This window comes from Choristoneura fumiferana, chromosome 21 (assembly GCF_025370935.1).
Source record: "Choristoneura fumiferana chromosome 21, NRCan_CFum_1, whole genome shotgun sequence".
Classification (NCBI taxonomy): domain Eukaryota; kingdom Metazoa; phylum Arthropoda; class Insecta; order Lepidoptera; family Tortricidae; genus Choristoneura; species Choristoneura fumiferana.
Window position 1 is genome coordinate 14,152,229 of NC_133492.1, and position 9,980 is coordinate 14,162,208.

Below are 9,980 nucleotides of genomic sequence, written 5' to 3' on the forward strand. Positions count from 1 at the left end.
GAGGCCATGGGCGCCGGCAGGGTTAACAACAATTCACAACATTGGAGCAGGGGTGAAAATAAAACGAATAAAGAGATGCTCGACTTACCGACAGATTGAATAATGTTTTTCCATCGTATTTTGTCGTGTAAGTTCGTATTTATCTTAATTTAAAAAAATGTTACCTAAAGGTTAGCTGAAAGCGATCCCTATTTACGGAGAAGCTCGCCTTTGCTCTCCTCTTTGTGTTTTTGTATTTCTTGTTATTTTATTTTTATGTGCAATAAAGAGTCCGTTTACATACATATACGTATAAAATTATCTTGTTTTCTCAATTTTAGCTTCAGTAAACTTCAGTAAGCTACGATGACAAAACATTCTACATCTATACTGTGCCTTTAGTGTAAGTTTTCGGTTACAAAAAACGTCTCGATCGCATTCGCGTTAAAATCTCAATTTGCATGAAAACACGAACATCGCAAACGTTCCGCTAGAGGCGCTGTTCGTGTTTCCATATAAATATTGATTTTAACGCGAACGCGATCGAGACGTATTTCGTAACCGAAAACTTACACTAAGGGTAAGGGTTTTGGTAAATTCTCCAGGTACCGCAGCTGCTACGTACAACTTTTTCATAGTAAATGCCAATGCTCCTATCGCAGTAACTCCTCTACCTGGCGATGGCGAGTGCAATGATGACATACTGAGACAAGGTGTACCTACTCGTCTGCGATGCGAGGCGATTGGGCGGATTATTTTAAGATGGAGGGGGAGGGGGGCTACACACAGGGCCTTCTTTTAAGCTATCGGGGCCTTGGGCACTAGGATAATGGGGTAAATTTTACAGCCGCCATCGCGGCGCCCTGACCTGAAGGGCTACTACGAAATTCGAAGTTCGTACCTTTCGTATCGTACCATCCCTCTCGTTCAGTACCACTACCATGAGTTTACGCGGGAGTAGCGGGACGTTATACGATACGAACTTTGATTTCCTAATTTCGTAGTAGCCTCTCTGGCACTATAGATACTACGAAGTGCGAAATTCGATCTTCGTATCTTGCCGTCCCGCTGATGCTAATATTATTTATTTAATACTTTCCTACGAAAGGGAGTAGCCATTCATTCGCCGCGTTCCCCTCTGTCAAAGTACAAGCCCAACTGGGCATACGAATTTTATAGAACAAGGCGCGCTCGGATTTCAAACTAGACCGAATCGAGTCGCGCGAGTGAGCGCTGCAGTGGTAAAAATGCCGAATTGTTCAGTTTTCTGCTGTAAAAAGAGATCTGGGACATCAAGCTTGCAAAAAGATGGTGTTACATTTCACATGTAAGTAAATCCGATAGGAAGCCCGCGTTGCTCTAAGATTTAATACGAGTAAGACGGTATGATATAAACTCCGAATTTCTAACTAAGCCCCCCTGGGCTCGGGGCCACAGTGCCCAGTGAGAAAGAGGGGCCTGCTTGCATCCTTTATAATTATTAATTATTAGCGACCCGCCCCGGCTTCGCACGGGCAAAATGAAAAACCGGCCAAGTGCGAGTCGGACTCCCGCACGAAGGATTCCGTACCTATACAACATTAGACATTAGCAAAAATCGACAAAAAAACCACGTGTGCTGTACGGGAGGCATGGGAGCACCCTTAAATATTTATTTTATTCTGTTTTTAGTATTTGTTGTTATAGCGGCAACAGAAATACATCATCAGTGGCTATCACGGTTCATGAGATACAGCCTAGTGACAGACAGACAGACGGACAGTGGAGTGTTAGTAATAGGGTCCCGTTTTTATTGCCCTTTAGGCATAGAACTCTAAAAAATATATAAATCGAGGGCACATTTTTCAGCTCCATTTCCCAAAAACTACAACCGACCCGCGCGAAGACGGGGGAATCAACGTAGAGTAAATGCATTTTTTGGTTAGATTGATTTGTTTAAATTCGTAATATCTTTTGAATGTCCAATTTGAATAATTCAAAAAGTAATCTAGAGCTATTGAAACCGTCTTGAATATGAAATTATTTATTTGGATAAGGATTAATACAAAGTTAAGGATAAAGCGGCAATTACACTGAGTCGTTCGCCGCATGCTGCATCGAACGCCGCAGTAGACGGACCATTTATTTCCTCTGAGAGACGGACAGACTAATGTAAAGACGACGTTCGTTCGCTGAAGTACCTAGTTTGAAACAAATTCGGCGACCGTATTAGGTGAACGACGTAGTGTAATTGCCGCTTTACATGGTCTGATTTTAGTCGGCATTTCAGTCAACTTTTAAAATGTAAAAAGCTAGTAAAAAATAGTTGTGGTGACATAACCACAATAGTTGGACATATGGTATCGCGAAGTTTTTTGTAGATATTGATATGTATAATCTCTAATATTGTAGAACATTTTTTTGTTCTATCATCACAGCGCACACACACACACACACACACACCACATTTATTTCCACAGCGCAGCGTATGCGATGAAAGATACATTGAGTTACGACATTATTGAAGTTTTAGTACGGTACGGATCCCTAATTTTTTTTTAAAATATAATATAGCCTATATCACTCGGAGATAGTGTATAATAGATAGCTTCCCAACGGTGAAAGATTTTTTTTAATCGGTCCAGTAGTTTCAGAGCCTATTCAATGCAAACAAACAAACAATAAAATATTTTCTCTTTATAATATTAGTACTAGCTTTTGCCCGCGACTTCGTCCGCGTTGAATAGTAATTTTGGGAAGTATTTAATTTATTTAGGATACCTACTGTCTATGTGAATACGCCATCTAAAATGACCCCACATTGCGTACATTTTGCCTATGAGCTTAGAAGGCTCTACTAACACTGCATCACTCTGCTGCATCATCCCCCCTCGCAGGTAAAATTTTCAAAAACGCTTGAACATATATCTATTATTTCTTATAAGTAGTCCAATGCCAAGTTTCATAAAGAACCATCGATTTATCTTCGACAATGATGATCTTCCATATAAAGTTTCATCCCCTTATTTCACCCCCTCACACGAAGAATTTTAAAAAACGTGCGAACAAATATCTATTTATCTCTTTTCATGTGCCGAAATGGCAAGTTTAATAAAGATTCATCGATTTATCTTAGATAATGACGACCTTCCACATAAACTTCATCCCCTTTTCATCCCCTCACAGATCGAATTTTCAAAAAAACTCAAACAAATATAGACTTATTTCTTATTAAGTGCCTAAATGCCAAGTTTCATAGTTTTATCTTTGACAGCGACGAACTTCCACCATATAAACTTTCATCCCCTATTTCAACCCCTTAAAGCCTCTTTTTCGCGATAAAAGGTAGCCTATGTTCTTTCCCAAGGTCTATTCTATCTCTGTACCAAATTTCATCAAAATCGGTTCAGCGGTTTAGGCGTGAAAGCGTAACAGACAGACAGACAGACAGACAGACAGACAGACAGACAGACAGACAGTTACTTTCGCATTTATAATATTATAGTATGGATAGTATGGAAGTATGGATATGTAGATATTACATTAGTATAGATAACTTTTGTTTTGTGTCTTAGTTACTAAGTCGAAATTGCTTCTTTATCTATACTTAGTTGATTTTATGCATTTTAATGACAATATTCGTAACGTAGGTAGTGTTAAATAAAAACGATTCAATTGTCCCCTAAGTTAATTAATACCTAAAGCACGCTATAATTTTTGTCGTCACGCAATGGTGTTGTGTTGTGTGTGGCGTGAGATGAGATGGTATGCATTTAATTGGGTAAATAACTTTGTGGTACGTGTACGGTGTACAAGTAGGTACAACTGATAGGTTAAGGTATATTTTAATGAAAAACCATTTCTATAACTTCTATTTTATGATTTATTGAACCGCACAAAAGATATAGCAATCGCCATTACTTTGGTGTGTACTCTATCACAAAAAAATAATAATTCTCAAGCAAACTTGGCCGTTATATTTTTCCTTGAAAGTTTGATATACTTACTACCATCCTGAATTTTATCAAATTTTTCCACCCACCGGTTTAGATTTTAGGAGGGGGGGACGCTCGATTTTAATGAAAATTTGCAATTTAAAGTTGAATATTTCGCAAACATATCACTGAATCAAAAAATCGTCTTAGCAAACCCCTAATGGTTAAGACCTATCCAACGATACCCCACACTATAGGGATGGATGAGAAAAAAAAATCACCCCCACATTACGTCTATGGGAGGTAAGTACCCTAAAAAAATTTTTTTTCAATTTTTAATTGTACCATTTTGTCGGCATAGTTTACCTATATATCCGCGCAAAATTACAGCTTTCTTGCATTGATAGTCCCTGAGCAAAGCCGCGGACGGACAGACAGACAGACAGACATGGCGAAACTATAAGGGTTCCGTTTTTGCCATTTTGGCTCCGGAACCCTAAAAACCAGCAAACAGTACGTTTTTATTGTACCTACATTTCAACAACAACACACGCTAAAGTTAGGTTTTAGTTATTGTCGGCATCAAGGGCAAAGGGCAACGGTAAACACGATACGATTACGATGGCGATGACGGTCGAAATAACAAAATTGGCTAAGTAAAGTTTTTTGAAGAGGTGCCAAATATATTTTTCTTCGATAGTCGACGTCTTAATAATCGAGGAACTGCAGCTCTTTTATTTTTATTTCCTCTTATGAATTAGAAATATTTTTTTAAGTGGTCGATATGACGTTTGTGATATTGAAATGGCAGAACCGTTGAGGGCTCAGTACTTAGTAGAAACAGTAAAAAAAAAAAAACGACACCTGTCACTACTGTCACTGTCAAGTAGAATCTAACCTAAAACCGTTTTATTTGCTTTGCGATTTGGTGCGATCAATGTGTTTTTTGGATAATTTTTAAGACCTCTCAGCACAAACTCAGTACTTTAAAATTTGCCGCATTTCTCCACGACCTTTGCATAATAATTGGACCACGATTGGACAGTTTCGACGACTATTTTGGCTCTGCTTCTTCGACAACGCTATCTTGTATTCTCGACGACACTTGGCTTGACTTTTGGACCATATATTCTATTTAAGCGGCTTCACCTTTCAATACGAAATGAGTGAATTTGTGCGAGCAGATTCAAGGAACTTGCACACATGGCTATGAGTCTAGAATATTTTGACACCAGTGATAAGTATACAATGTTGCCGAAATCAGAGGAGATAAAGCACTTGTCCGTACCGGTAAAATGGATGAACGTAAGTACAAAATTATATCAATACAGTTTCTGTCTATTTTTTTTAAATTACATTTTAGGGCATCAAAAGTTGAATATGTTGCCGGACCAAAGTTGTTCGAGAGCACAGAATAACAAAAACATATTACCTATATTGTGACCATTTACTTAAATATCAACTGACAATGTGATTGATGCGACAGGTGATATTGTTCTGAATTGGCTGGTATATATTATGATAGAGTAAAATTTCTGTGGTTAGTGAAACATTATATTGTAACTAGCTGTTGCCCCGCGACTCTGTCTACGAAGAATTTGCTTATCGCTTTCCCGCGAGTACTATGCATTTTTTCGGGATAAGACTGTGAGATAAAAAGTAGCCTATGTTCTTCCTCGGGATTCCAACTACCTCCATAATGAATTTTGGCTAAATCAGTTCAGCGATTGAAGCATGAAAAGTTAACAGACAGACAGACAGAGTTCCTTTCACGTTTATAATATTAAATATATGTAAGGATTTATAATAATTTTGACCTTTTTTTTCAGGTGGATGTAAACACACATTGGTGTTTTTATTTTGGTTGCAAGAAAAAGCCAGTGAAGGAGCATAACCTTTTTTTCCAAGGACATGCATTTTTCCATAAAAAAGAGGCATAGAAGTATCACAGAACTCCTCAATGGTTAATGAAAGAGAATAGAATAGACTTAAGATTTAGCATGGAAATGTAATTTTGAACATGACAATCTCTTAATACAGAAATGTATTTTTAGTTGACAATGCAAGTACAGTCGACAATAAGTACAGTCAGCAAAATTTTTTTCTTTAAAATATCATTTTTGGTTTTTATTTGTGTAAGCTTTTATTTTTCCTCACAATACTTTTCGTTGACTATACTTGTCTTGCATTGTCATCTAATCTGTAATCAGTATAAGTACTGCTGTGCTAAGCTAATGGTACTTTAAATTTGTATTCTCATTTTGGTTTATAATTATAATACATACATACTCGTACATTGCAAGTCGAATAAAATTTAATTGAATTTGCAGGTGGTAGGACCTTGTGCAAGGTCCGCCCGGATTGCTACCACCATCTTGCTCGCTAATCCTGCCGTGAAGCAGCAGTGCTTGCACTGTTGTGTTTCGGCGTGGAGAGTAAGACAGCCGGTGAAATAACTGGCACTTGAGGTATTCCTTCTTTGGCCTCTAGGTTGGCAACGCATCTGCAATACCCAGGTGTTGCAGTTATCTATGGGTGGTGGTGATCTCTTACCATCAGGAGATCCACTTGCTCGTTTGCCATCCAGTCGAATAATAAAAAAAAAAAACTTGTAAAATATGTTTCTTTTCACTTATGATTCTCATCATCAAAAATAACGAAAAAATGTGCAGAATTTGTAACATTGCTTACAGAGATTTTGATCAGGTTCAATTCCCGGTCATGTATGTATTAGAGTCAGACAAAATAAACCAGTTGAATGCTATATATATCCATACTAATATTATAAATGCGAAAGTGTGTGTGTTTGTATGTTTCTCCATCTTTTACGTCGCAATGGAGCGACGGATCGACGTGATTTTTGGCATAGAGATTGTTTATGGGCCACAGAGTGATATAGGCTACTTTTATTCGGAAAAATAAACAGTTCCCGAGGGAACAGCGCGCGATAACCGAATTCCACGCGGGTGAAGCCGCGGGCAAAAGATAGTATATATACACATCCAGGTCAACTGGTAGAACAAACAATACCATCTAGGGTCACTGTCACAAGTACAAGTACTAAAAATACAAGTAAATCACCACGGTTTTGTTATAACTTATGATCAATGGTATGCATATTGTTTACATGTATAACACACAAGTTAATCAAACCACGGTTGCTTAGGAAATGAAAAATCTTAACAGCGCGATTCAGCTTTTCCTTGAGTGAGACGAGATAGTGACATCTTTTGATGCAAAAGTAAACTAAAATCCCGGTTTAACACATAGTGACCTATAATATTTGTATTACATTTCCTTGTATTTCTTAGTAGTACTTCTAATGCCTTTATGGGATGGCACAATATTTAATTTATTAAAAATACGACTTGTTTTTAATTACCCTTTGCCAGGAATATTATATACATGTTCCAATAAATCGGGTCTTTTGAGACATATGTTTATGCTAAACGTTTTTATGATAATTTGTGTATTTATGAAATAAAACAATATAAATGAAGTATTGCATTTTTATTATGTTACTCTGCAAATTAACTAAAACCATCTAAAACACATGCAATAGGACAGCTTTGTATAGGTAGCATGTTCCAACAAATAGGGTCTTTTGAGTCATATGCTTATGCTAAACGTTTTTATGATAATTGTACATTTATGAAATAAAAAATATAAATTATTGAATTTTTATTATATTACTCTCCAAATTAACTAAAACTATCTAAAACACATGCAATAAGACAGCTTTGTCTAAGGTGCTTTGGGGTAATTCTGTAAACGGGGTTATTCCATTTATTTAAGATTTCTCCTAAACGTGTTGATGTTTAACCACTGGCAGCACTTAAATGGACGCCCCATTTACCGCTCCTCGCGTCTCTCCAGATGATGCGAGGCGCTGACATCGGTTGGACGTGCAATATATATTTTTTTGGGTCGAGTGCATTTTCGTGCCAAAAAGTTAAATACGAAATAACCCCAACACCGCTAACTCTAAAACCTGATAAGTTACAAGATTGAACTATTAATGTTATGACAAATAATCGTTTTTTGCGAATGACTGTGTCAGTCTAAAAGGCCTAGCTATAGTTTAAAAAAAATTCCCGAATTACCCCTTTAGGGGTTATTCCAGTGAAGTGATTCCCGAAATAACCCCAGCTTACTTTAGTATGGTAATTGTCTGAGGTATTCAAACTTTCAACTTTTCAAGATTTACATTTTTTTATTTGTGGTGCCAACCTCCATCTATGGACCCCAAGCCAACCTTACCTGCCCGTGGTGCACCCTGCCGTCTGACAGACTGGGCTCTGGCAGATGGCTGATTGCGGCATAGCGCAGCCAAAATCGGCACAGTTAAGTCCCCGGGCCCGGATGGCTGCAGCATCGGCGGTGCAATAAACTGTGCCCTACGATCGCCAACTCGCATGCCCAGTGTGGGGATTATGGGCAAACCCCTACCAGAATGAAGCGCACGGCAAAGAGATGGCCCCCAGTTCCCGGTCGCCCCGCTATTCCTTGCCATAGTAGCGTTCATGGTAACGGTGGGGCAGAGGATGCTAAGAATCCCGGTCGATCCAAGGCTACCTAAGTAAACTGACCCTGGCTGTAGAACGGACGGACTTTTAGGACTCTTCTAGCGCAGTTGGAAGTGGAGCTGGAGAACATAAGGTGGCATATTCAGGAGTTAAGTGAAATACATAGAGAGGGAGAGGGCACCATCATCTTAGACTCGGGCCACCTTCTGTACTTCCGCGAGGATGATCAAACATCACAGGGTGGCGTAGGGTTCCTTGTTAATAGATCCCTCTCTAACAACATTAAAGAGATCTCCAGTGTGTCGAACAGGGTAGCGTACCTGATACTTCGGCTATCAAAACGATGTAGCATGAAGTTTATTTAGTTGCTTGCATACTTGCTTCTTTGAAATGATTATGTTTCACGCGAGCGAAGCATGCTCACTTGCAAGCTTGCTTAAATGTTTGCTTGCATGCTTGCTTGCTTGCATACTTGCTTGCAAGCTAGCTTAAATGATTGCTTAAATGCTTGCTAGCATGCTTGCTTGATTGCTTGGTTCATTGAAATGTTTATGGTTCACGCGAGCGTAGCCGCGGGTAAAAGCTAGTTCAAAATATAAAAGTGACATGGCATTTCTAATTGTTTTATATACTTACTAGTATATTCCCGCGGCTTCGCTCCTCTCCCCCTATTCTGCTATTCGGGGCGGAGACAAACTCTACAATCCACACATCAAAGATCATAATAATCTGTCCAGCTGTTCTCGAGTTATAAATGGTGTAACTAATCCAGCTTTGTTCTATAATGTATGTAGATTTAATATTCCTTTGCGGCAAATTTTGAGAACCACATTGCGTTTGTGGGGTTATTTCGGAATACAGAGATTGAAAAAATCTGTAACTGTGGATATTATTAACGAAATAAAAAATAAAAATGAATGGGGTAATTTCAGCCTAAAAAGAAATATGAACCTTGAGCCAAATTATAATAAAGTCCACCTTTCAATAACACGCAGAATAACCCCGCTATATTCCGAAATAGCCCCTGTGCAAAAAAAATAAGTAACTAGTTTTTGAATACCAATATTTCCATAAATCGATCATATTTTAGAAACTTTTTTATATAGTATATAAGATCGATTAGTGGAAACGACAGAAATACCCTAAGACTTTAAATATAATGTACCAACTCGGAGTAATTAACGAAATTATAAACGTCATGTCAACTCATCTAAAATCCACGTGGAATTACCCCAAAGCACCTTACATAATTTTATGTGGTTATGGTTAATAACAGAGAGGCTTCAAAAATACGGATTCTTTTAATCTTTAAATCACGCATTTCACATGTATCCTCAAGCTCGCTATGACTTTAGATGGACAAGTGCAAGTTGCAAGCCACTTCATTCTGTAAATGATTTAGCAGAAACTCTTCCTTCAATACACTTTGAAATAAAGAATATAAACCCATTTGTGCAACATGCAATTAATTATTTTAATGTATTGCACGACTCTTACTGAGACCATGTCCTTTTTATTGTTTTGGTAAAAAAACATGATTTCTCTGCTTTCTGTAATGTTT

General features: G+C 38.0%; 1 long non-coding RNA gene across 1 annotated transcript; it reads left to right on the forward strand.

Annotated features, from left to right (window-relative positions):
• Positions 1 to 4,733: 4,733 nt before the first annotated feature.
• LOC141439755 (uncharacterized) lies at positions 4,734 to 6,583 on the forward strand. Its single transcript, XR_012452635.1, has 2 exons — positions 4,734 to 5,198; positions 5,723 to 6,583. It is a non-coding gene; the product is annotated as an uncharacterized lncRNA (long non-coding RNA).
• Positions 6,584 to 9,980: the final 3,397 nt, after the last annotated feature.